Here is a 27830-nt window from a genome sequence, read left to right on the forward strand (position 1 = left end):
CAACACAGGTTAATAATGCCATTAAAAAAAAGCACTTGGTACATTCCTAAAGGAGCCTTCTGTTCCATGCCTCGGAGCTCTGAACCATGGCAGAGAGCGGCTGGGACACGTTTCTCACACGCCTCGAGATTAACCCGCACGGCAACTTTGCTGTCAGTGAAGAGAGACAAGAAAGACCAAAGTGCCGTTTGCCCTCTCAGTGTGGCCCTGAAGGACTGTGTCCAGGCTGGAGTTCTGTTACCACCGTACGATCCTCCCCCAGATTGTCCTTTCTGAGCTCCAGCCAGGTGATGCTAAACACTCAGGTGGGAAAGACAAAAATCTACAACAATGTGTTTAAAACAAAGTTGATTTATTTGACATATATCCAGAATATTAAACTCCAGACCAGTTCCTGGAGTTATTATCAGCAGAAACAATCCCCGCCTGTCAGAATGAACATGGTTCCATCCTGGATGTGATTAACAGCAGCAGCAACAACAGAATCCAACCCCTGCAGTCACTTGTGAACTCGCTGGTGTGTCAGGAGGTGGGATGACTGAGTGAATCCCTTCCCACACTCAGGGCAGGTGAATGGCCTCTCCCCAGTGTGAACTCGCTGGTGTGTCAGCAGGTTGGATGACTGAGTGAATCCCTTCCCACACTCAGGGCAGGTGAACGGCCTCTCCCCAGTGTGAACTCGCTGGTGTCTCAGCAGGTGGGATGACTGAGTGAACCCCTTCCCACACTCAGGGCAGGTGAACGGCCTCTCCCCACTGTGACTGCGCAGGTGTACAGTGAGGTCAGATGACTGCCTAAACCCAGTCCCGCAGTGAGAGCATCTGAACGGTCTCTCGTCAGTGTGAACACGTTGATGGTGTATCATTTCCCCGGAACTTTTAAAGCACTTCCCACAGTCCGGGCAGTTAAAAGGTCTCTCAGAGTGAACTCGCCGGTGTGTCAGCAGGTTGGATGAATTAGTGAATCCCTTCCCACACACGGAGCAGGTGAATGGTCTCTCCCCAGTGTGAGTGCGCTGGTGGACAGTGAGGTCAGATGATTGCCTGAACCCAGTCCCGCAGTGAGAGCACCTGAACGGTCTCTCGTCAGTGTGAACACGTTGATGGTGTATTAGTTCCCCGGAACCTTTAAAGCACTTCCCACAGTCCGAGCATTTAAAAGGTCTCTCATCAGAGTGAACTCGCTGGTGTGTCAGCAGGGTGGATGAGCGAATGAATCCCTTCCCACACACGGAGCAGGTGAACGGTCTCTCCCCAGTGTGAGTGCGCTGGTGTACAGTGAGCTCAGATGACCGCCTGAACCCAGTCCCACAGTGCGAGCACCTGAACGGTCTCTCCCCAGTGTGAAAACGTTGATGGCGTATCATTTCCCCGGAACTTTTAAAGCACTTCCCACAGTCCGAGCAGTTAAAAGGTCTCTCATCAGTGTGAACTCGCTGGTGTGTCAGCAGGGTGGATGAGCGAGTGAATCCCTTCCCACACACGGAGCAGGTGAACGGTCTCTCCCCAGTGTGAATGCGCTGGTGGACCGTGAGGTCAGATGACTGCCTGAACCCAGTCCCGCAGTGAGAGCACCTGAACGGTCTCTCGTCAGTGTGAACACGTTGATGGTGTATCAGTTCCCCGGAACCTTTAAAGCACTTCCCACAGTCCGAGCATTTAAAAGGTCTCTCATCAGTGTGAACTCGCTGGTGATTCAGCAGGTGGGATGAATTAGTGAATCCCTTCCCACACTCAGAGCAGGTGAACGGCCTCTCCCCAGAGTGAACTCGCTGGTGTGTCAGCAGGGTGGATGACTGAGTGAATCCCTTCCCACACTCAGAGCAGGTGAACGGCCTCTCCCCGGTGTGAACGGTGCTATTTGCTTCCATATTCAAAGGCCGATGATATTCAGTTCCTGATGAATCGAGTGACTGTCAGATCTTGACGTGATGTTTGGTTTGAGTTTCCCGTCTGCAAATCCTCCCCTTCTAATACCCTGCAAAATGAATTTAAAACAGGGAGCGTGAGAGAGAACCCACTAAAGAGGCAGGTTGTGAAATTGAGCTCAACGAATCTGGTTATTTGTGGGGCCGGCACTAGAAAAAAGTGACCATGAAAGCTGCCGGATTGTCATAAAATCCCACTGGTTCACTAATGTCCCTCAGTGAAGGGAATCTGCCACCTGGTCTGGGCCTCTGGCCTCTATGGGAGGAGAGAGAGAGAGAGAGAGAGAGAGAAAGAGAGAGGTGAGTGGGAGGGGGTGAAGGAGATGGACTTTATACATCTGAAACTCGGCCAGAACTTTGACAGAACCTCCAAAACCTGCAACCTCCAGCACCTAGAAGGACAAAGGCAGAAGGTGCATGGGAGCACATTCACCTCCAAGTTCTCCAAGTCACACACCATCCTGACTCGGACATATATCGCCGTTGCTACATCATCACTGGGTGAAAATCCTGGAACTCCTTACACAACAGCATTGTGGGAGTACCTTCACCACACGGACTGCAGCAGTTCAAGAAGGCGGCCCACCATCACCTTCTCAACAGGCAACTGGGGATTGGCAATATTTGCTGCTCTTGCTAGTGACGCCCACATCCCAAGAATGAATTAAAACAAATCTGTATATGTAAACTGGATTAAAAGCCTCTACAGAAATACTTGTTCCTAAAACAATACTCTTTTACATTGTAGGGACAGTGTCTAACAACGTAATCTCCCCCAGAGTCCACCTCCCTTGACAGTCCCACGTTGGAAATTGTTGGGTTCTCCTGGGCTCAGAAGTACTGGGGGTTAAACCCAGCAGCTTCTCCTCCATCTCCACTCCAGCTCAAACTGAAGCAACAAAAAGACCTACACAGGCGGCCAGGGACCGACTTCTGCATTCAGCGCCCGCCCTGATACAAGCCGGCTCTGGATTGGCGGCTCTGCTGTGTCGATCCAGTTGTGGTTTCTCCTGTCTGGGGGAGGCGCTGCACCCTGGGTTTCCTGGTGCCGGGTCCCTGGCCGCACGTCCGCCGGGCCCGGCCGCTCTGATTCTGATTGAGTTTTTTGATGAGGTAACAGAGATGGTTGATGAGGGCAATGCGGTTAACGTGGTGTACATGGATTTCCAAAAGGCATTCGACAAAGTGCCACATAATAGGCTTGCCAGCAAAGTTGAAGCCCATGGAATAAAAGGGACAGTGGCAGCATGGATATGAAATTGGCAAAGTGACAGAAAACAGAGAGTAGTGGTGAACGGTTGTTTTTTGGACTGGAGGAAGGTGCACTGTGGTGTTCCCCAGGGGTCGGTACTAGGACCACTGCTTTTCTTGATATATATATTAATGACTTGGACTTGTGTGTACAGGGCAGTTTCAAAATATGCAGATGACAAAAAACTTGGAAGTATAGTGAACAGTGAGGAGGATAGTGACAGACATCAAGAGGACATAGACAGGCTGGTGGAATGGGCGGACACGTGGGAGATGAAATTTAACGCAGAAAAGTGCGAACTGATATATTTTGGTAGGAAGAACGAGGAGAGGCAATATAAACTAAAGGGTACAATTCTAAAGTGGGTGCATGAACAGAGAGACCTGGGGGTATGTGTACACAAATCGTTGAAGGTGGCAGGGCAGGTTGAGAAAGTGGTTAAAAAAGTATACGGGATCCTGGGCTTTAGAGGCATAGAGTCCAAAAGCAAGGAGGTTCTGATGAACCTTTATAAAACACTGGTTCGGCCACAACTGGAGTATTGTGTCCAATTCTGGGCACCGCACTTTATGAAGGATGTGAAGACCTCAGAGAGAGGGTGCAGAAAAGATTTACAAGAATAGTTCCAGGGATAAGGGATGAGGGCCTTCAGTTATGTGGATAGACTGGAGAAACTGGGGTGGTTCTCCTCAGAGCAGAGAAGGTTGAGAGGAGATTTGATACAGGTGTTCAAAATCATGAGGGGTCTGGACAGAGTAGAGAGAAACTGTTCCCATTGGCAGAAGGGTCGAGAACCAGAGGACACAGATTTAAGGTGATTGGCAGAAGAACCAAAGGCGACATGAGGAAAAACTTTTTTATGCAGCGAGTGGTTAGGATCTGGAATGCACTGCCTGAAAGGGTGGTGGAGGCAGATTCAATCACCGCTTTCAAAAGGGAATTGGAAAAGTGCCTGAAGGAAAGAAATGTGCAGGGTTACGGGGAAAGGGCGGGGAGTGGGGCTCGCTGAAGTGGTCTTGCAGAGAGCTGGCACGGGCTCGACGGGCCGAATGGCCTCCTTCTGTGCTGCAACCATTCTATGATTCTATAAAATATTAGAAAGTTTGTGCCACAGAAGCACGAGGTTTATCTGCTTTTATTGATGAATTTAAAAAGTCTCTATTAAAACCTGAGCCAGTGTGTTGTGAGACAAAGAGCCTTGTGTCCAATGCGGGGAATCAAGGCCCACAGCCTCCCCGGGCCCCGGGCCCTGAACAAGGGACTGGAGAAACTCGCTGCCCCGCGGATCAGACAATCAGCCGGCGCTAGTCCCGCCCCTCGGGCTCCCCGATTGGTTGGAGGACCCGCCGCCGGCTCGCTCCTCCAGCCCCGCCCACTGTGTGCCGCTCGTCCCGCCCCTCGGGCTCCGCGAAAGGTTGGAGGACCCGCCGCCGGTTCGCTCCTCCAGCCCCGCCCACTGGGTGCCGCTCGTCCCGCCCCTCGGGCTCCCCGATTGGTTGGAGGACCCGCCGCCGGCTCGCTCCTCCAGCCCCGCCCACTGTGTGCCGCTCGTCCCGCCCCTCGGGCTCCCCGATTGGTTGGAGGACCCGCCGCCGGCCCGCTCCTCCAGCCCCGCCCACTGTGTGCCGCTCGTCCCGCCCCTCGGGCTCCCCGATTGGTTGGAGGACCCGCCGCCGGCTCGCTCCTGCAGCCCCGCCCCGCTCGCTCCCTACTGGTGGGAAGCTGCCGTCAATCAGGCCGCGGGCCCGGGTGACGTGCCCCGAGGAGATCACGTGCACCGTCCAAGTGCCGCCGCTCGGTCCGGGGCCTCGCGGACTCTGAGGTTTTTCTATTTCTCTCGATTCTCTCCCGATCCACCTCGCGCCATTCTCCACCCAATCGGAGCGGAGAAAACTCACTTCCCGTCACCGATTGCGACTCTGGAACCGACACCAAAGCCTTTCCCCGGAATGGCCCTGCGCCGACTCCGTCCGGCAGGATCCGAGTGCGCATGCGCAGCTCCGAGTGGGGGAGGGGGGTTTGGTCTCCTCTGGGCATGCGCGGTCATTACTCTTGGTGACCGGGAGGGGTCGCTGTGCCGGACTCGGCCCAAACCGCCGCTCCCTGTGCGCATGCGCGGTCTCTCGGCTGTCAATCAACCAACCGCCAGAAGAGGTCGCTGGTGAGACCAGTGAAGGAAGAAAGACTTGCATTTATATAGCGCCTTTCACCACACCGGACGTCCCAAAGTACTTTACAGCCAATGAAGTACTTTTGAAGTGTAGTCACTGTTGTAATGTAGGAAATGCGCCAGTCAATTAGCGCACAGCAAGATCCCACAAACAGCAATGTGATAATGACCAGATAATCTATCATTTTTTAATGTTGATTGAGGGATAAACATTGGCTCGGACACTGGGGATAATTCCCCTGCTCTTTCCCACATTACAACGGTGACTACTTCATTGTAGTACTTCATTGGCTGTAAAGCACTTTAGGATATCTGGTGGCACTATATAAATGCAAGTCTTTCTTTCCTGAAATAATGCCATGGGATCTTTTACATCCACCTGAGAGAGCAACCAGGGCCTCAATTTAACATCTCATCCGAAAGACGGCACCTCCGACAGTGCCGCACTCCCTCAGCACTGCACTGGAGTGTCAGCCTGGATTTTTGTGCTCAAGTCTCTGGAGTGGGACTATGAACCCACAACTTTCTGACTCAGAGACGAGAGTGCTGCCCACTGAGCCACTGGCTGACACTAAAGAGCAAGCAGTTCTGACGAATGGTCATCGACCTGAAACGTTAACTCCGTTTCTCTCTCCACAGATGCTGCCTGACCTGCTGAGTATTTCCAGCATTTTCTGTTTTTATTAAAGAAACGAGGGAGTGATTGCTGACGGGAAGAATGTTGGGTCGTCCTGCGCATGCGCACCTCCCTGGCGGCTGAGGCGAAACACCGACTCGCCCCCACCTGAGCCGCGCACGCGTACCAGATGTTGCGGCTCCGCATGCACGCCCGATGTTCCAACCGCGGGGTTTTGTGTGCTGAGCATGGGTGTTGCGGACTGATCGGGATGGGCGATTGTAGAGCAGGAGGGAGAGCGCGGGGGCCATGAGCACATGCGCGGGACTCAGAGTCAACAGAGCACTTTCTGCAGAGCCGGGGGCTTGTTGGTATTACAGCCGCCATTACTGCTGATCCTTTCAACCAACCTGTGCAGCAGCTGGGGCCTGAAAATCAGCTTCACTGCCCCTAGGTTCGGAAAGGGGAAAAGTAAACAACAGTTTGCCTCTGATCCTTTTCTGATCTCAATTTACAGGGTTATAGAAGTGGAGCAGTTACAGGCGAGAAGCTCAGACCAAACATCACGTCAAGATCTGACAAGAGTCGCTGGATTCATCAGGACCTGAATATCATCGGCCTTTGCACATGGAAGGAGAGAGCAGGGATCGCAACGCAGAGAAACCGCACACGTGTTCGGTGTGTGGACTCGGATTCAGCCGATCGCCTGACCTGGTGAGACACGTGCTCCGTCACACCAGGGAGAAACCGGGTAAAGGTGGGGACGGCGGGAAGGGCTTCAGTTCCCCGTCTGCATTGAAAGTTCAACGGCGCTGTCACACCAGGGACAGTCTGTTCACCTGCTCCGTGTGTGGAAAGGGATTTGTTTGTTCATCCCACCTGCAAACACACCAGGGAGTTCACACTGAGGAGAGACCATTTCAATGTTCTGACTGTGGGAAGAGCTTTAAAAGCCCCAAGGAACTAAAGCTACACCAACTTGTCCACACTGATGAGAGACCATTTCAATGTTCTGACTGTGGGAAGAGCTTTAAAAGCGCTCAGTATCTGAAGGGACACTGGCTCCTACACACTGGGGAGAGGCCGTTCATCTGCTCCGTGTGTGGGAAGGGATTCGCTCAGTCATCCTACCTGCTGGTACACCAGCGAGTTCACACTGACGAGAGGCCCTTTAAATGTTCTGACTGTGGGAAGAGCTTTAAAAGCTCCGGGGAGCTGAAGGGACACCAATACCTACACACTGGGGAGACGCTGTTCACCTGCTCCGTGTGTGGGAAGGGATTCGCTCGGCCCTCCAACCTGCTGGTACATCAGCGAGTCCACACTGGGGAGGGACAGTTCACCTGCTCCGTGTGTGGGAAGGGATTCGCTCAGTCATCCAACCTGCTGACACATCAGCGAGTTCACACTGACAAGAGGCCCTTTAAATGTTCTGACTGTGGGAAGAGCTTTAAAAGCTCCGGGGTGCTGAAGGGACACCAATACCTACACACTGGGGAGAGGCTGTTCACCTGCTCCGTGTGTGGGAAGGGATTCGCTCGGCCCTCCAACCTGCTGGTACACCAGCAAGTTCACACTGACGAGAGGCCCTTTAAATGTTCTGACTGTGGGAAGAGCTTTATAAGCTCCGGGGAGCTGAAGGTACACAAGCGAGTTCACACTGACGAGAGGCCCTTTAAATGTTCTGACTGTGGGAAGAGCTTTAAAAGCTCCCGGGAGCTCAAGAGACACCAACACCTACACACTGGGGAGAGACCGTTCATCTGCTCCGTGTGTGGGAAGGGATTCACTCAGTCATCCGACCTGCTGGTACATCAGCGAGTTCACACTGGGGAGTGACTGTTCACCTGCTCCGTGTGTGGGAAGGGATTCACTCAGTCATCCCGCCTGTTGGTACATCAGCGAGTTCACACTGGGGAGGGGCCGTTCACCTGCTCCGTGTGTGGGAAGGGATTCACTCAGTCATCCAACCTGCTGACACACCAGCGACTTCACACTGATCACAGAATCTAACAGCACAGAAGGAGGTGATTCGGCCCATCGTGTCTGTGCCCATCGTGTCTTTGAAAGAGCTGTCCAATTTAGTCCCAAACCCCAGCTTTATCCCCAGAACTCTGCAAACTAGTCCTCTTCAAGGACTCGTCCAATTACTGTTTGAAAGTTCCTGTGGAACCTGATTCAGCATCCTTTCAGATGGTGCGTTCCAGATCTGAACAACCCTCTGTATGAAAACAATTCTCCTCATTTCACCTATAGTTCTTTTAGTAACTATTTTAAATCTGTGACCTTTGGTTACCAACCCACTTGCCAGAGTGAACAGTTTCTCCCTACTTGCTCGATCAAAACCCCTCATCATTTTGAACACCTCTATTAGGTCTTCTCTTAACCTTCTCTGCTCTCAGGGGAACAATCCCAGCTTCTCCAGTCTCTCCACATAACTGAAGTCCCTCATCCCTGGTACCATCCTGGTCGACCTCCTCTGCACCCTCTCCAAGGCCTTGACATCCTTCCTAAAGTGTGGTGCCCAGAACTGTACACAAGACTCCAGCTGAGGCCAAAACCCTGCAGCTGTACAAAACCCTGGTTAGACCACACCTGGAGCACTGTGAGCAGTTCTGGGCATCACACCTTAGGAAGGATATATTGGCCTTGGAGGGAGTGCAGCGTAGGTTTACCAGAATGATACCTGGACTTCAAGGGTTAAGTTACGAGGAGAGATTACACAAATTAGGGTTGTATTCCCTGGAATTTAGAAAGTTAAGGGGTGATCTGATCGAAGTTTTCAGGATATTAAGGGGAACAGATAGGGTAGATAGAGAGAAACTATTTCCGCTGGTTGGGGATTCTAGGACTGGGGACAGAGTAAAAATTAGAGCCAGACCTTTCAGGAGTGAAATTAGGAAACACTTCTACACACAAAGGGTGGTAGAAGTTTGGAACTCTCTTCCGCAAACAGCAATTGATGCTCGGTCAATTGTTAATTTTAAATCTGAGATTGATAGGTTTTTGTTAACCAAAGGTATTAAGGGATATGGGCCAAAGGCGGGTGTATGGAGTTAGGTCACAGATCAGCCATGATCTCATTGAATGGCGGAACAGGCTCGAGGGGCTGAATGGCCTCCTCCTGTCCTATGTTCCTAACTAGTGATTTGTAAAGGTTTAGTGTAACTTCCTTGTTTTTGTATTCAATGGCCCGATTTACAAAGCCAAGTATCCCATACGCTTTCTGAACCGCCTCACCAACTTGCCGTGGCACTTTCAAAGACTTGTGAATATGGGCCCCCAGGTCCCTCTGCTCTTGCACCCCCTCAAAATAGTCCCATTTAGATTATACGGCCTCTCCCTGTTGTTTCTCCCAAAGTGCATCACTTCACACTTATCCTCATTTAATGTCATCTGCCTTGTGTCTGCTCATTTCACAGTCTGTCTCTGTCCTTCTGAAGTCTGCTACTACTACACTCACAAAACTTGGCAACATAGTAAATAGTATCATCCGTAAACTTTGAAATTGTTCACCTATACCCAAGTCCAGGTCATTTATATATAACAGGAAAAGCAATGGTCCTAATTCTGACCCCTGGGGGAGCCCACTGCATACTTCCCTCCAGTCAGAAAAACATCCCTCAGCACTGCTCACTGCCTCCTCTCCCTTAGCCAATTATATACCCAAATTACCATCGGCCCTTTAATTCCCTCTGCTTCTATTTTCAGAGTAAGTCTCTTATGTGGTACTTTATCAAATGCCTTTTGAAAGTCCATATATACAACATCTGCTGCACTACCTTCATCAACCCTCTGTTACTTCATCAGCGAACTCAATCAGGTTAATCAGACACGATTTACCTTTAACAAATCCATCCTGGCTGCCCCTTATTAATCCATGCTTCTCCAAGTGAGAATTAATTTTGTCCTTGGCAATGGTCTCTAGTCGTTCACCCACCACTGTAGGGGTCGCAAAATCCCCTCAGCCCCCGAAGATTCGGAAATATTAATCCACATCGTAGACGAAGACTTGTGTGATTTAAATTGTCTCTGGGTTGGACAATGTTTTAAAACATACCCAGAACCGCAAAAGGCTGCGTTAAAAAGCTCGTAAGCTAGGCAGCATTTGGACACTGGAATCAAAGAACTTTGTGAAAATCGCACACTTTAAGATTGTACATTTTATTAAAAGATGTACTCTTGAGTTTTGGACTGTTTAAATTGCCCAGGGCATAAAAATGGCTGAACAGACCTCATGGAAACAGAATTTTAAAAGGCAGCAGAAAAGGACAGACAGGCTGTTAGCATATGAAAAGCTCAGCGCTGCCCTGTAGTAAGTTTGAATGGAGCCTGAGCTGTCAGTCACCCTGTGGTATTGGGCGGGTCCGGTAACCTACAAGCTGCGTGTTTACACTGGGGAGTAGCCCGTTTGAATCAGCCAATCATCGGACAGCAAGCACAATGGGTTGTTTACACACATCCATTCACTGAAATTGACTACTACGTGATGTCTCCATGTATGAATGGAGGAAGTTAAAAGCCCTTCTCTTGTGTATTCGGACTTTTCGGCGCAAAATTGCGCAGGGACCTTTTCGGCGCAAAAACAACAGGGACTCCCAGGGTATAAAGATTAAGCCCAGGAAGTCCTCTGCCCCCTTTTTTGTCTCTTACTCTTTGGACTGCAGGTGAACAAGGTTTTGACCCACTCGCAAGACAATCTAGTGAGAAGTAAAGGGGTGGTAATTTAAGGGAAATGTTGCTAAGATTGTAAGGTTAACATTGTAGCCATTTATCCCTCATTTTTGCCATCTGCCTTCCCCTGTTAAGCAATTTTACCGTGATTACTTTGATCGTGTGGTGTAGTTTCTTTAGTTTTAATAAAATGTCACTGTGGTAAACCACTGTTTGTTATTGTTGTTGTTGCACACTGTTGTGCCTATGCATGCCTCAGCTGACTCCGCCCCTGGCTCCACCCACATGCCCGGGTATAAAGGTGACTGCTCTGCAGCCCCCTGCCCTTTTGGATACCAGGCAACCACGAGAGGCATGCTCTGTTCTTTGCTAATAAAAGCCTATTAATTAACTCTGTCTTTTATGAGGAATTGATAGCGCATCAATTTTATTAGCAAAACAAAATGTCGGGTCCAAATGCTGAACAGCAGGAGCTGCATCAACCGACGGCGCGAAACGCTGAGCAGCAGGCGCTGCTGCGAGCCCTCAGACCAACATGCCTGGACCTAGACCCCCCAAGAAGCGGGTTCGGCTACCAAATTCGCTCAATGGCTGCGTTGCTTCGAGGCTTACCTGGAAGCCTCAACTGTGACCCTAGACGAAAACAAGCTGAAAATCCTGGCCTCAAAGGTGAGCCACCAAGTTTATACACTAATCCAGGACGCGACGACCTACGCGGCGGCTATCAATCTGCTAAAAGGGCAATACGCACGCCCGGTAAATACGGTCTATGCCAGGCACCTCTTAAGATCCCGCAGACAGCAGCCCGGGGAATCGGTGGAGGCTTTCCTACGGGCACTACGGATACCCGGCCGAGGCTGCGATTGCAAAGAAGTATCAGCCGCAGCACACACGGAGGGACTGATCCGAGATGCTTTCGTTGCGGGTCTAAGGTCCGACTACTCCCGGCAGAGACTGTTGGAGAAGGGAGAAATAGACCTGAAAAAGGCAGTGTCCCTCTCGCTCGACGCGGCCCACAGGAATATGGACGCTTTCTCCCCTAACCGCTCCGCACCGTGGACGCCGCAACCTTGGGTCATGGGACCGCCACCTCCAACTGCTGCAGCGATGTCCAAGGCACAGAAATGTTATTTTTGTGGCCAGGCAAAACACCCCAGAGCACGCTGCCCGGCGAAAAACGCTACCTGCTCCGGCTGCGGGAAGAAAGGACACTATGTCAGCGCCTGCAAAGGTAAAACCGCTAACGCCAGCAGCGCCGCGTGCGAACCGTGGGGGCAGCCATCTTGTCCGCCATCTTGTGCTCCCCCAGCCGCGTGGGGATCGGGATCATGGGCGCCGCCATTTTGTCCGCCATCTTGGACGCCTCCAACTTCAATCACGGGGGACCCGGACTCAACCATCGCCTCATCTGACGACCACATCGACTCGCTTGACCATACGCTGGCCTCCGTGACACTGGACCAATCTCTCCCTCATCAACTGTCCAGGTCCATGATGGACATTACGGTAAACGGCCGCGCCACTACCTGCCTTTTTGACAGCGGGAGCATGGAGAGCTTTATCCACCCCGACACGGTGCGCAGTTACTCTCTCCCGGTCCTGCCGATGCGCCATCGGATCTCTATGGCTTCCAAAGCCCAGTCAGCAGACGTCGGTGGCTACTGTGTACTGACCCTTTCAGTACGGGGCACAGAATACAAAGATTTTAAACTTCTGGTCCTGCCCCATCTCTGCGCTGCCGTTCTACTGGGGTTGGATTTTCAGTGCCACCTTAAAAGTGTCACATTAGCATACGACGGACCCCTCCCCCCACTCACAGTCTGCAGCCAGCAGCTTTTAAATCGCCCGCCGTGCACCATTTGCAGCCTCTCCACCCTTAAAGTCCCCCCCCCTCCTTGTTCGCTAACCTCACCCGCGACTGTAAGCCCATCACTACCAAAAGCAGGCGTTACAGTGCCGGGGATAGGAGCTTCATTAAATCCGAGGTAGCGAGACTCCTGAAGGAAGGGATTATTGAGAGCAACACCAGCCCATGGCGAGCACAAGTGGTGGTAGTGAAGACTGGCGGAAAACAGCGCCTAGTTATTGACTACAGCCAGACGATCAATCGCTACACCCAGTTAGATGCATACCCACTCCCCCGCATATCTGACATGGTCAATCAGATAGCACAATACCGGGTGTTCTCGACAATTGTTCTGAAGTCGACATACCACCAGCTCCCCATCAGGGCTGAGGACCGCCAGTACACAGCTTTTGAAGCTGACGGTCGTCTCTACCACTTCCTCAGAGTTCCCTTCGGCGTCACCAACGGGGTTTCAGTCTTCCAACGGGAGATGGACCGGATGGTTGACCAGAACGCGCTCCAGGCCACTTTCCCCTATCTAGACAACGTCACCATCTGCGGCCACGACCAGCAGGACCATGATGTTAACCTAGAGAAATTCCTCTGTACAGCCCAGCGGCTGAATCTAACATACAACAAGGACAAATGTATGTTTCGTACCACGCGCCTTGCCATTCTTGGCTGCGTAGTGGAGAACGGAGTCATCGGCCCTGACCCCGACAGAATGCGCCCCCTTATGGAGCTCCCCCTCCCCCACTGCCAAAAAGCACTGAAGAGATGCCTAGGGTTTTTCTCGTACTATGCTCAGTGGGTGCCCAACTATGCGGACAAAGCCAGACCCCTCATCAAGTCCGCCTCCTTCCCCCTGACAGCAGAGGCATGTGCAGCCTTCACTCTCATAAAAAGAGATATTGCGAAGGCCACAATGCACGCAGTGGATGAGTCCATCCTTTTCCAAGTGGAGAGCGACGCATCCGACTTTGCCCTAGCTGCAACCCTTAACCAGGCGGGGAGACCCGTGGCCTTTTTCTCAAGGACCCTCCAGGGCCCCGAGATTCGACACTCCTCTGTCGAAAAGGAGGCCCAGGCCATTGTGGAAGCCGTGCGACATTGGAGGCATTACCTGGCCGGAAAACGATTTACCCTGCTCACTGACCAGCGGTCAGTAGCTTTTATGTTTAATAATAAGCAGAGGGGCAAAATCAAGAATGACAAGATCTTGAGGTGGAGAATCGAACTCTCCACCTACAATTACGATATCTTGTACCGGCCCGGGAAACTCAATGAGCCCCCAGATGCCCTATCACGAGGTACATGCACCAACGCGCAGGTTGATAGACTGAAGACCCTCCACAATGACCTCTGCCACCCAGGCGTCACCAGGTTTTTCCATTTCATCAAATCCCGTAACCTGCCCTACTCCATTGAGGAGGTCAGGACCTTGACCAGGAACTGCCAAATCTGTGCCGAGTGCAAACCGCATTTTTATAGGCCAGACAGAGCGAGCCTGATCAAAGCCACGCGCCCCTTCGAGCGGCTGAGCGGCGATTTTAAAGGGCCCCTCCCCTCCTCTGACTGCAATGTGTACTTCCTCAATATAATTGACGAGTACTCCCGTTTCCCGTTTGCCATCCCTTGCTCAGACATGACCAGTACCACGGTCATTAAATGTCTGAATGACCTCTTCGCATTGTTCGGTTTCCCTAGCTATATTCATAGCGACAGGGGCTCATCCTTCATGAGCGACGAACTTCATCAGTACCTGCTCGCAAGAGGTATTGCTACAAGCAGGATCACCAGCTACAACCCCCGGGGGAATGGCCAGGTGGAAAGAGAGAATGCGACGGTCTGGAAGGCAGTCCTTTTAAACTTGAAATCTAAGGGCCTTCCGACCTCTCGCTGGCAGGAGGTCCTCCCTGCGGCGCTCCATTCCATTCAGTCACTGCTCTGTACAGCCACCAATGCCACCCCTCATGAGAGAATGTTCTCCTTCCCCAGGAAGTCCACGTCGGGGGTCTCGTTACCGACATGGCTGACTTCTCCAGGACCCGTCCTACTGCGGAAGCACGTGAGGTCCCATAAGACGGACCCCCTGGTCGAGAGGGTGAGCCTCCTCCACGCCAACCCTCAGTATGCTTACGTGGTGTACCCGGACGGGCGGGAGGACACAGTCTCCATACGAGACCTCGCACCTTCGGGTGTTCCCGAAACACTTCCTTCGCCACCCACCACTACCCACGCCTACCCCCAGTACGCTTACGTAGCGTACCCGGACGGGCGGGAGGACACAGTCTCCACACGAGACCTCGCACCTTCGGGTGCCCCTGAGACACCACCATCGCCACCCACCACTACCCACACCCCGACCTCTGTAGACGGCATGCCGCATCCCCAGGACCCGCCATTGACTACACAACCTCTCAACGGGACGCCAGGTTCGGCGTTGGATGCTGCACCATCACCGCCGCTGCTACGACGATCAGGACGGCATACAAGGCCACCTGATAGACTTAATTACACGAACTTTTAGGTTACACGACCTTTTAGTACACTTCACCCCGCCGGACTCAATTTTAAACAAGGGGTGAATGTGGTAAACCACTGTTTGTTATTATTGTTGTTGTTGTTGTTGCACACTGTTGTGCCTATGCATGCCTCAGCTGACTCCGCCCCTGGCTCCACCCACATGCCCGGGTATAAAGGTGACTGCTCTGCAGCCCCCTGCCCTTTTGGATACCAGGCAACCACGAGAGGCATGCTCTGTTCTTTGCTAATAAAAGCCTATTAATTAACTCTCTGTCTTTTATGAGGAATTGATAGCACATCAGTCACTTTCTTGCATCCAGACCATTTGTCCGTTTTTAATATATCATTAATTATCAGTTCCTCAAGTCAGAACTGGAGGGGGGGTTTAGCGATTCAAAACTGCTGATTGGAATTGGTCACAGTGCAGTGGCAAAGGCTGCCTGACCAGGTAAATTACCGTAAACCAGGTAAAGGATGCCCACCTACACCACTGACATGAGACTGATTGGCCTGTAGTTACCAGGTTTATCCCTCTCCCCTTTTTTTAAACAGGGTGTAACATTTGCAATCCTCCAGTCCTCTGTCACCACTCCCATATATCTGAGGGAGATTGAAAGATTGTGGTCGGAGCTTCTGCTATCTCCACCCTAGCTTCCCTCTGCAATCTAGGATGCATCCACCTGGACTGGGTGACTTGTTAACTTTGAGTGATGACAACCTATTTAGCACCTCCTTTCTATCCATTTTTATCCAATTTCTCTACTCCCCCCCCCCCCCTCCTCTACTGTGACATTAACTTCATCCTCTTCTTTTGTGAAGACAGATGCTAAGTACTCATTCAGTACCTCAGCCACGCCCTCTGCCTCCGTATGATGAGTTCCTATTTGGTCCCTAATCGGCCCCACCATTCCTTTAACTATCCTTTTACTTTTCATATGTTTGTAAAAGATTTTTGGGTTCCCTTTTACATTACCCACTAATCTTTTCTTGTATTCTCTCCCTTGTGTCAGCTGGGGCTCAGTGGGCAGCACACTTGCTCTCTGAGTCAGAAGGTTGTGAGTTCTAGTCCCACTCCAGGGACTTGAGCACATAAAGCTAGGCTGACACTCCAGTGCAGTGCTGAGGGAGTGCTGCACTGTTTCTGATGAGACTTTAAACTGAGGCCCCGTCTGCTCTCAGGTGGATGTAAAAGATCCCATGGCACTCTTTTGAAGAAGAGTAGGGGAGTTATCCCCGGTGTCCTGCCCAATATTTATCCCCCAACCAACATAACAAAAACAGATTACCTGGTTATTATCACAATGCTGTTTGTGGGAGCTTGCTGAGCACAAATTGGCTGCCGTGTTTCCCACATTACAACAATGACTCCACTTCAAAAGTACTTCATTGGCTGTGAAGAGCTTTGAGATGTCTGGTGGTTGTGAAAGGTGCTATATAAATGCAAGTCTTTCTTTCATATATCCTTTTTCAATTTCCCCCCACTCTCTCTATTCTGGTTTTTGACTGCATTCTGTACCTGACATTTGTCATAAACCTCCTTTTTCTGTTTTATTCTAACGTCTACATCCTTTGTCATCCAGGGAGCTTGAGCTTTGGTCGCCCCATCTTTCCTCCTTATGGGAATATGCTTGGTTTGTACCTGGTGTCAAATTTTGTTTTATAACGCTCCCGTGAAGCACGTTGGGACATTTTACTACATTAAATATGTTCTATAAATACAAATCGTTGTTATTGTCGGAAACTAACAAATTCCACAGAGGAAAAATAACAGTATTTTTACTCCCAAATATTAAATATTTTGTTCCACGAGATTTATCTGCTTTTATTGATGAATTTAAAAAGTCTCTATTAAAACCTGAGTCAGTGTGTTGTGAGACAAAGAGCCTTGTGTCCAATGCGGGGAATAAAGGCCCACAGCCTCCCCGGGCCCCGGGCCCTGAACAAGGGACTGGAGAAAGGATGCCCCGGAGCATGGTACATCGGCGAGACCATGCAGACACTGCGACAACGGATGAACGGACACCGCGCAACAATCGCCAGGCAGGAGTGTTCCCTCCCAGTCGGGGAACACTTCAGCAGTCAAGGACATTCAACCTCCGATCTTCGGGTAAGCATTCTCCAAGGCGGCCTTCGAGACACACGACAACGCAAAATCGTCGAGCAGCAACTGATAGCCAAGTTCCGCACTCATGAGGACGGCCTCAACCGCGATCTTGGGTTCATGTCACGCTACATGTAACCCCACCTGACGTAGGGTCACCCAGAGTCGAGTCGTCATTGGCTTGTTCTCTCTACACAGATGCGGCCGGACCTGCTGTGATTTCCAGCAGACCCCAGCATCTGCAACATTTCACCCCTTGTGACCCCACCTCATTGTTCTTTGATGTAATGTTTTCCTGACTAACCTGTTTGGACACCATTCACACCTTTGATCGCTGTGATTATCTCTCTGCCGAGGTGTGATAAATGGCAGTTAGAAAGATTACCTGTAATCATCTGGCATTATTCTCTGACTATATAAGCTGTGTCTTTATGCCTCTCTCCTATTCTGCCCTTGCAGCGCGTTCCTATGCAGAGCTAGACAGGTAGCTAACAACTTGATATCTTCCCATAAAAATCACAAGGCTTGGCTTTTCTTGTAAACTTTACTGAAAGATTCTTATTGTGAAACTGAAATACAACACAGAAATGGAAGCACACATTAGTACACAAGCACATAACTGATATACATACACAAATTTAGGTACGCCTGAGCAACACAGTACATTTGGCATGTAACTTACCAAAACACGTGGAAACACAGCTTACTGTGAATATACATTTAGCAAACTGAAAGGCATTCTCTTTAAATTAGCCCTGTACATAGTGCATCAAAATACAGCTACAAGTTAACCAGCTAGACAGAGAGCGAGCACTTCACGGTTAGCTGTGTAAGTTTGCTTACAGAGAAAAGTTACAAACTAAACATTTTCTGCAAAATATAGTGTACACTAATCATCTATAACATTCTCAAGTCCTTACAGACAAATAGTGTCCAAGGCTGGAGCGTGACAAGAATACAAAGGGACCTGGGGGTCCTGGTGCACGAAACTCAAAAAGTTAGTATGCAGGTGCAGCAAGTGATCAAGAAGGCCAATGGAATGTTGGCTTTTATTGCTAGGGGGATGGAATATAAAAACAGGGAGGTATTGCTGCAGTTGTACAAGGTATTGGTGAGACCGCACCTGGAATACTGCATACAGTTTTGGTGTCCATACTTAAGAAAAGACATACTTGCGCTCGAGTCAGTACAAAGAAGGTTCACTCGGTTAATCCCGGGGATGAGGGGGTGGTCATGTGAGGAGACGTTGAGTAGATTGGGACTCTACTCATTGGAGTTCAGAAGAATGAGAGGCGATCTTATTGAAACATATAAGATTGTGAAGGGGCTTGATCGGGTGGATGCAGTGAGGATGTTCCCAATGATGGGTGAAACTAGAACTAGGGGGCATAATCTTAGAATAAGGGGCTGCTCTTTCAAAACTGAGATGAGGAGAAACTTCTTCACTCAGAGGGTGGTAGGTTTGTGGAATTTACTGCCCCAGAAAGCTGTGGAAGCTACATCATTAAATAAATTTAAAACAGAAATAGATAGTTTCCTAGAAGTAAAGGGAATTAAGGGTTACGGGGAGCGGGCAGGAAATTGGACATGAGTCTAGGTTCGGAATGGTCATGGCCCTGTGGGTAGTGGAGTGGGCCCAGGGGCCGTGTAGCCTGGTTCTGCTCCTACTGTGTTCTAATTCTGTGTTAGATTTCAGGAGATGGTTTTATTCCTGTTCCTGGCTGGGGTGGAGATCGCCTTTACAGAAGGTAAGTACTGTAGAAAATATAGGGACAGAGTGATCTCCTGGACGAATTTCGATCGCCTAGATGGATCGGAGAGGAATTTCCCAGATTTTTTTCTCCCAAATTGGCCATTGGGTTTTTTATCTGGTTTTTCGCCTCTCCCGGGAGATCACATGGGTTCGGGTGGATGGAGAGTGATAGAAGATTTGAGGTTAGGATCAGATCAGCCATGATCTTATTGAATGGTGGAGCAGGCTCGAGGGGCCGATTGGCCTACTCCTGCTCCTATTTCTTATGTTCTTATAGCTTCCCAGACCATGTGTGGCTGCAGGTCTGTGATACACAGTAGTTTACCGCACTTTACTGTGCTTTACGGTGCTTTACTGCACTTGCTAGGTACCAAATATCCACTAGGTGGCGGCACACAATGGAAATCGACCCAAATTACTCAAATCCCTGAATTAACTGGAAAACTAACATAAATTCCTAAAGGAAGGCAGCACATCTCCACTTCACCTGACGAAGGAGCAGCGCTCCGAAAGCTTGTGATTTCAAATAAAACTGTTGGACTACAACCTGGTGTTGTGTGACTTCTTACATTTGTCCACCCCAGTTCAACTCCGGCATCTCCACACCATTGAATACAAAAACAAGGAAGTTACACTAAACCTTTACAAATCACTAGTTAGGAACATAGGACAGGAGGAGGCCATTCAGCCCCTCGAGCCTGTTCCGCCATTCAACGAGATCATGGCTGGTCTGTGACCTAACTCCAAACACCCACCTTTGGCTCATATCCCTTAATACCTTTGGTTAACAAAAACCTATCAATCTCAGATTGAAAATTAACAATTGATCGAGCATCAATTGCTGTTTGCGGAAGAGAGTTCCAAACTTCTACCACCCTTTGTGTGTAGAAGTGTTTCCTAATTTCACTCCTGAAAGGTCTGGCTCTAATTTTTAGACTATGCCCCCAGTCCTAGAATCCCCAACCAGCGGAAATAGTTTCTCTCTATCTACCCTATCTGTTCCCCTTAATATCCTGAAAACTTCGATCAGATGACCCCTTAACTTTCTAAATTCCAGGGAATACAACCCTAATTTGTGTAATCCCTCCTCGTAACTTAACCCTTGAAGTCCAGGTATCATTCTGGTAAACCTACGCTGCACTCCCTCCAAGGCCAATATATCCTTCCTAAGGTGTGATGCCCAGAACTGCTCACAGTGCTCCAGGTGTGGTCTAACCAGGGTTTTGTACAGCTGCAGGGTTTTGGCCTCAGCTGGAGTCTTGTGTACAGTTCTGGGCACCACACTTTAGGAAGGATGTCAAGGCCTTGGAGAGGGTGCAGAGGAGGTCGACCAGGATGGTACCAGGGATGAGGGACTTCAGTTATGTGGAGAGACTGGAGAAGCTGGGATTGTTCCCCTTAGAGCAGAGAAGGTTAAGGGGAGACTTAATAGAGGTGTTCAAAATGATGAGGGGATTTGATCGAGCAAGTAGGGAGAAACTGTTCACTCTGGCAAGTGGGTCGGTAACCAAAGGTCACAGATTTAAAATAGTTACTAAAAGAACTAGAGGGGAAATGAGGAGAATTGTTTTCATAGAGGGTTGTTCAGATCTGGAACGCACCATCTGAAAGGATGCTGGAATCAGGTTCCACAGGAACTTTCAAACAGTAATTGGACGAGTCCTTGAAGAGGACTAGTTTGCAGAGTTCTGGGGATAAAGCTGGGGTGTGGGACTAAATTGGACAGCTCTTTCAAAGACACGATGGGCCGAATCACCTCCTTCTGTGCTGTTAGATTCTATGATCAGTGTGAAGTCGCTGGTGTGTCAGCAGGTTGGATGACCGAGTGAATCCCTTCCCACACACGGAGCAGGTGAACGGTCTCTCCCCAGTGTGAACTCGCTGATGTAACAGCAGGTAGGATGAATTAATGAATCCCTTACCACACACGGAGCAGGTGAACGGCCTCTCCCCAGTGTGTAGGTGTTGGTGACTCTTGAGCTCCCGGGAGCTTTTAAAACTCTTCCCACAGTCAGAACATTTAAAGGGCCTCTCGTCAGTGTGAACTCGCTGGTGTACCAGCAGGTTCGAGGACAGAGCGAATCCCTTCCCACACACGGAGCAGGTGAACAGCCTCTCCCCAGTGTGTAGGTATTGGTGTCTCTTCAGATCCCCGGAGCTTTTAAAGCTCTTCCCACAGTCAGAACATTTAAAGGGCCTCTCGTCAGTGTGAACTCGCCGGTGTACCAGCAGGCTGGATAACTGAGTGAATCCCTTCCCACACACTGAGCAGGTGAACGGCCTCTCCCCAGTGTGAACTCACCGGTGTCTCTTCAGCTCCCTGGAGCTTTTAAAGCTCTTCCCACAGTCAGAACATTTAAAGGGCCTCTCATCAGTGTGAACTCGCTGATGTGTCAGCCGGTTGGATGACCGAGTGAATCCCTTCCCACACACTGAGCAGGTGAACGGCCTCTCCCCAGTGTGAACTCGCTGGTGTCTCTTCAGCTCCTTGGAGCTTTTAAAGCTCATCCCACAGTCAGAACATTTAAAGGGCCTCGCATCAGTGTGAACTTGCTGATGTGTCAGCAGGTGGGATGACCGAGTGAATCCCTTCCCACACACAGAGCAGGTGAACGGTCTCTCCCCAGTGTGAACTCGTTGATGTGCCAGCAGGTTGGATGACACAGTGAATCCCTTCCCACACATGGAGCAGGTGAACCGCCTCTCCCCAGTGTGAACTCGTTGATGTGCCAGCAGGTTGGATGACACAGTGAATCCCTTCCCACACACGAAGCAGGTGAACAGCCTCTCCCCAGTGTGAACTCGTTGATGTGCCAGCAGGTTGGATGACACAGTGAATCCCTTCCCACACACGGAGCAGGTGAACGGCCTCTCCCCAGTGTGTAGGTGTTGGTGTTTCTTGAGCGCCCCGAAGCTTTTAAAACTATTCCCACACTCAGAACATTGCATGAGTCTCTCCCCAGTGTGAAGTCGCTGGTGTCCCTTCAGCTCCCCGGAGCTTTTAAAGCTCTTCCCACAGTCAGAACATTTAAAGGGTCTCTCATCAGTGTGAACAAGTTGGTGTTGCTTTAGTTCCCCGGGGCTTTTAAAGATCTTCCCACAGTTAGGACACTGAAATGGTCTCTCATCAGTGTGAACAAGCTGGTGTCCCTTCAGATACCGAGCGCTTTTAAAGCTCTTCCCACAGTCAGAACATTGAAAGGGTCTCTCATCAGTGTGGACAAGTTGGTGTAGCTTTAGTTCCCAGGGGCTTTTAAGGCTTTTCCCACAGTCAGGACACTGAAATGGTCTCCCATCAGTGTGAACTCCCTGGTGTGTTGGCAGGTGGGATGAACAAACAAATCCCTTTCCACACACGGAGCAGGTGAACAGACTGTCCCTGGTGTGACTGCGCCGTTGAACTTCCAATGCAGACGGGGAACTGAAGCCCTTCCCGCTGTCCCCACCTTTACCCGGTTTCTCCCTGGTGTGACGGTGCACGTGTCTCACCAGGTCAGGCGATCGGCTGAATCCGCGTCCACACATTGAACACGTGTGCGGTTTGTCTGCGTTGCGATCCCTGCTCTCTCCTTCCATGTGCAAAGGCCGATGATATTCAGGTCCTGATGAATCCAGCGACTCTGTCAGATCTTGACGTGATGTTTGGTCTGAGCTTCCCGTCTGTAACTGCTCCACTTCTATAACCCTGTAAATTGAGATCAGAAAAGGATCAGAGGCAAACTGTTGTTTAATTTTCCCCTTTCTGAACCTAGGGGCAGTGAAGCTGATTTTCAGGCCCCAGCTGTTGCACAGGTTGTTGAAAGGATCAGCAGTAATGGTGGCTGTAATACCCACAAGGCCCCGGCTCTGCAGAAAGTGCTCTGTTGACTCTGAGTCCCGCACATGTGCTCATGGCCCCCGCGCTCTCCCTCCTGCTCGACAATCGCCCGTCCCGATCGGTCCGCAACACGCATGCTCAGCACACAAAACCCTGCGGTTGGAACATCGGGCGTGCATGCGGAGCCGCAACATCTGGTACGCGTGAGCGGCTCAGGTGGGGGCGAGTCGGTGTTTCGCCTCAGCCGCCAGGGAGGTGCGCATGTGCAGGACGACCCAACATTCTTCCCGTCAGCAATCACTCCCTCGTTTCTTTACTAAAAACAGAAAATGCTGGAAATACTCAGCAGGTCAGGCAGCATCTGTGGAGCGAGAAACAGAGTTAACGTTTCAGGTCGATGACAATTTGTCAGAACTGCTTGCTCTTTAGTGTCAGCCAGTGGCTCAGTGGGCAGCACTCTCGTCTCTGAGTCAGAAAGTTGTGGGTTCATAGTCCCACTCCAGAGACTTGAGCACAAAAATCCAGGCTGACACTCCAGTGCAGTGCTGAGGGAGTGTGGCACTGTCAGAGGTGCCGTCTTTCGGATGAGATGTTAAATTGAGGCCCTGTTTGCTCTCTCAGGTGGATGTAAAAGATCCCATGGCATTATTTCAGGAAAGAAAGACTTGCATTTATATAGTGCCACCAGATATCCTAAAGTGCTTTACAGCCAATGAAGTACTACAATGAAGTAGTCACTGTTGTAATGTGGGAAAGAGCAGGGGAATTATCCCCAGTGTCCGAGCCAATGTTTATCCCTCAATCAACATAAAAAATGATAGATTATCTGGTCATTATCACATTGCTGTTTGTGGGTGCTTGCTGTGCGCTAACTGACTGCCACATTTCCTACATTACAACAGTGACTACACTTCAAAAGTACTTCATTGGCTGTAAAGTACTTTGGGACGTCCGGTGGTGGTGAAAGGCGCTATATAAATGCAAGTCTTTCTTTCTTCACTGGTCTCACCAGCGACCTCTTCTGGCGGTTGGTTGATTGACAGCCGAGAGTCCGCGCATGTGCACATGGAGCGGCGGTTTGGGCCGAGTCCGGCACAGCGACCCCTCCCGGTCACAAAGGGTAATGACCGCGCATGCCCAGAGGAGACCAACCCCCCTCCCCCACTCGGAGCTGCGCCTGCGCACTCTGATCCTGCCGGACGGAGTCGGCGCAGGGCCATTCCGGGGAAAGGCCTTGGTGTTGGGTCCAGAGTCGCGATCAGTGACGCGAAGTGAGTTTTCTCTGCTCCGATAAATAGAAAAACCTCAGAGTCCGCGAGGCCCCGGACCGAGCGGCGGCACTTGGATGGTGCACGTGATCTCCTTGGGGACACGTCACCCGGGCCCGCGGCCTGATTGACGGGAGCTTCCCACCAATAGGGAGCGAGCGGGGCGGGGCTGGAGGAGCGAGCCGGCGGCGGGTCCTCCAATCGGGGAGCCTGAGGGGCGGGACTAGCGGCACCCAGTGGGCAGGGCTGGAGCAGCGAGCGGGCGGCGGGTCCTCCAACCAATCGGAGAGCCCGAGGGGCGGGACCAGAGCCGGCTGATTGTCTGATCCTCAGGGCAGCGAGTTTCTCCAGTCCCTTGTTCAGGGTCCGGGGCCAGGGGAGGCTGTAGGCCTTTATTCCCCGCATTGGACACAAGGCTCTTTATCTCAGGCATAGGGTGACGTCGCACTGGAACTTTCCGCTCTCCTTTACAAAGATGGCTCTTTGTCTCAGGCATAGGGTGACGTCGCACTGAAACTTTCCGTCCTCCTTTACAAAGATGGCTGCCGTTAACCTGGACCTGTAAGGGGAAGAAATCCCCACAACTGCAAACACGGGATCTTCAGCTTATTATTGGGGGCTTGCCTCCTGCACGAGTTGTTTATGAAGCCTCCCCACCCACCTACCGGTCTATTACTCCCTCCGTCGCGAGTTTTACCCGCTGCACCATCGCCCTCCCGGCTTCAGCTCCTCTCCATCTCCAGTAACGCACTGCGCATGCTCAATATACCGGCCCCTCCCGCGCCTGCGCGCTGGGCTCTTGTAGTCTGGGTGCGGCACGTGGTCCACCGCGGGGAATGCTGGGTAAAAGACCATTAGTGAATGGAACATGATTTACTGTGATCAGATTGAGGACTGAACCATGTTCATTCTAGTAGTCATGGTTTGTTTCTGCTGATCTTAATAACCCCTGTATCTGCGCTGGAGATTAATATTCTGTTTAAATAGTGAATAAATAAAGCTCGAGGAACAGCACCTCATCTTTCGATTAGGCGCTTTACAGCCTTCTGGACTCAACATTGAGTTCAACAATTTCAGACTTTAACCCTTACTCCCATTTTTCATGCTGTATGATTTTGCCATCCCCATTTGCAACATTTTCCAAGACTCGGTTTCACAACCACATCTCTTTCCTCAGCACCTGTCTCCGGTTCCAACTTATTCCACGTGGATTCCAACTGAACTTCCACCCTTCCTGTTTCAGATCCACCCAGGATAACTTTCCTGCCTCTTACCTTAGTAATATCTGTTACATCTCCAGCTTTTTCCAGTTCTGATGAAGGGTCCCAGACCTGAAACGTTAACTCTGTTTCTCTCTCCACGGATGCTGCCTGGCCTGCTGAGTATTTCCAGCATTTTCTGTTGTTATTTCAGTGAATAAATAAGCTTTGTTTCAAACACACAGTGTGTCAAATATTTGATTTCTCCATGATAAGAGAAGACGAATTGATGTTCTGTTCCAGACTGTTTAATTTTCGGGCCTTTTCTTACTCTAGATTATTTCCGTTCTCATCTCGTTCGCCTTCTACCACATCAAACCCCAAGCTTGCTCCGTTTACATAGAAACATAGAAGATAGGAGCAGGAGTTGGCCATTCGGCCCCTCGATCCTGCTCCGCCATTCAATGAGATCATGGCTGATCATCCAAATTCAGTACCCGGTCCCTGCCTTCTCCCCATATCCCTTGATCCCTTTTGCTCCAAGAAATATATCTAACTCCTTCTTGAATATATTTAAAGACTTGGCCTCAACCGCCTTCTGTGGTAGAGAATTCCACAGGTTCACCACTCTCTGGGTGAAGAAATTCTTCCTCATCTCTGTCCTAAATGGCTTACCCCTTATCCTTAGACTGTGACCCCTGGTTCTGGACTCTCCGACCATCAGGAACATTCTACCTGCATCTAATTTGTCCAGACCTGTCAGAATTTTATAAGTTTCGATGAGATCCCCGCTCATTCTTCTGAACTCCAGCGAGTATAAGCCCAATCGACCCAATCTCTCCTCATACGTCATTCCTGCCATCCCAGGGATCAGCCTTGTGAATCTTCGCTGAACTCCTTCCATGGTAAGAACATCCTTCCTCAGATAAGGCGACCAAAACTGCACACAGTACTCAAGGTGTGGTCTCACCAAGGCCCTGTACAACTGCAGCAGGACATCCTTGCTCCTGTACTCAAACCCTTTTGCTATGAAGGCCAACATACCATTTGCCTTCTTCACCGCCTGCTACACCTGCATGCTTTACCTTCAGCGACTGGTGCACAAGGACACCCAGGTCTCGTTGCACTTCCCCTTCTCCCAATCTATTGCCATTCAGATAACAGTCTGCCTTTCTGTTTTTGACACCAAAGTGGATAACCTCGCATTTATCCACGTTATATTGCATCTGCCACGCTTCTGCCCAATCACCCAACCTCTGGGATCTCAGAAAACACCATGAATATACAACTGGTGGATTTGACTGCTGTTTTACAATCATAATTCTCCATTTGTGTGTGTGCCCGTGCATTATAACTATCAATCAGCAGCCTTTCCTTTCCCCACTGTGGAAATGTAAAAGCGATTGTTAATTCAGTACCAGTTTGAGTCTTTGTAAAATTCAGTACTTTGCTGTTTCACTAACGCTGCCACTAGTGTAATAAACACACAACAGCAACAGAGGGGCAAGGAGAATGTATGAGAAATGATTAGTGGTAACATAATAGGGAACACTAATGCCTTTTATAAACATATAAAGCGTGACAGAATAGCCCAAGGAAAGGTGGGGCCGATTACTGACCAAAAAGGCAATCTTGTGGAAGCAGAGGACATGGCTGAGGTACTAAATTAACACTTTGCCTCTGTATTCACTAAAGGAGAGGATGCTGCCAATCGTACAGTAGAGGAGGAGGTGGTAGAGAAATTGGACAGGATATAAATCGATTAGGACGATGTACTAAATTGGTTGGCAGGGCTCAAAGTAGAAATGTCACCCGCTCTGCCACAATCTTCCAATCCTTAGATATGGGAAAGGTGCCAGAGGACGGGAGGGCTGCAAACGTTACTTCCCTGTTCAAAAAAGGAGAGCGCGATGAACCAAATAACTACAGGCGACTCAGCTTAACATCGGTGTTATTTCCGAAACACAATTAACCGTCACTTGGAAGAACATGGGTTTATTAGCGACAGACAAAATGGATTTTATTTAAAGGCAAATCAAACCTGGCTGACTTGAATGAGCCAATGGATGAAATAGGAGAGGGTTGATGAAGGTAGTGCAGTTGATGTTCTGTTTCTGGACTTTCAGAAGGCCTTTGATAAAGTACCTCATAATAGACTGGTGAACAAAATTGGAGCCAATGATATTAAAGGAGCAGTGGCAGCGTGGATACTAAATTGGTGAAGGGACAGAAAACAGACAGTAGTTGTGAACCGATATTGTTCACACTGGAGGGAAGTTTACAGTGTCCCCAGGGGGCGGGATTAGGACCACTGCTCTTTGATTTATTTCAGTGACATGGACTTAGGTATACAGGGCATAGTTTAAAAGTTTGTCGATGACACAAATCTCGGAAAAGTCGTAAACCGTGAGGAGGACAGCAGAAGACTTCAGGAGGAAATAGAGACACTGGTGAAATGGGCAGACACATGGCCGGTGAAATTTAATGCAGAGAAGTGTGAAATGCTGCATTTTGGAAGGAAGAATGAGGCGATGCAATTTAAACCAACTGGTACAATTTAAAGGGGTTGCAGGAACAGTAAAACTTGGGGGTATAGATACAGAAATCTTTGACGGTGGTAGGACAGGACGATAAGGCTTTTAAAAACGTATATGGGAGCATTGGCTTTATAAATAGAGGCA

The 27830-nt window shown here is 50.1% G+C and overlaps 1 pseudogene; it reads right to left on the minus strand.

Annotated features, from left to right (window-relative positions):
- Positions 1 to 356: 356 nt before the first annotated feature.
- The window catches only part of LOC147096420 (uncharacterized), a 41062-nt pseudogene continuing 13588 nt past the window's right edge, over positions 357 to 27830 (minus strand).

Source organism: Somniosus microcephalus, unplaced genomic scaffold (assembly GCF_052327205.1).
Source record: "Somniosus microcephalus isolate GS21.2 unplaced genomic scaffold, FLI_Smic_1.0 unresolved_chr1, whole genome shotgun sequence".
In the NCBI taxonomy this organism is placed as follows: Eukaryota; Metazoa; Chordata; class Chondrichthyes; order Squaliformes; family Somniosidae; genus Somniosus; species Somniosus microcephalus.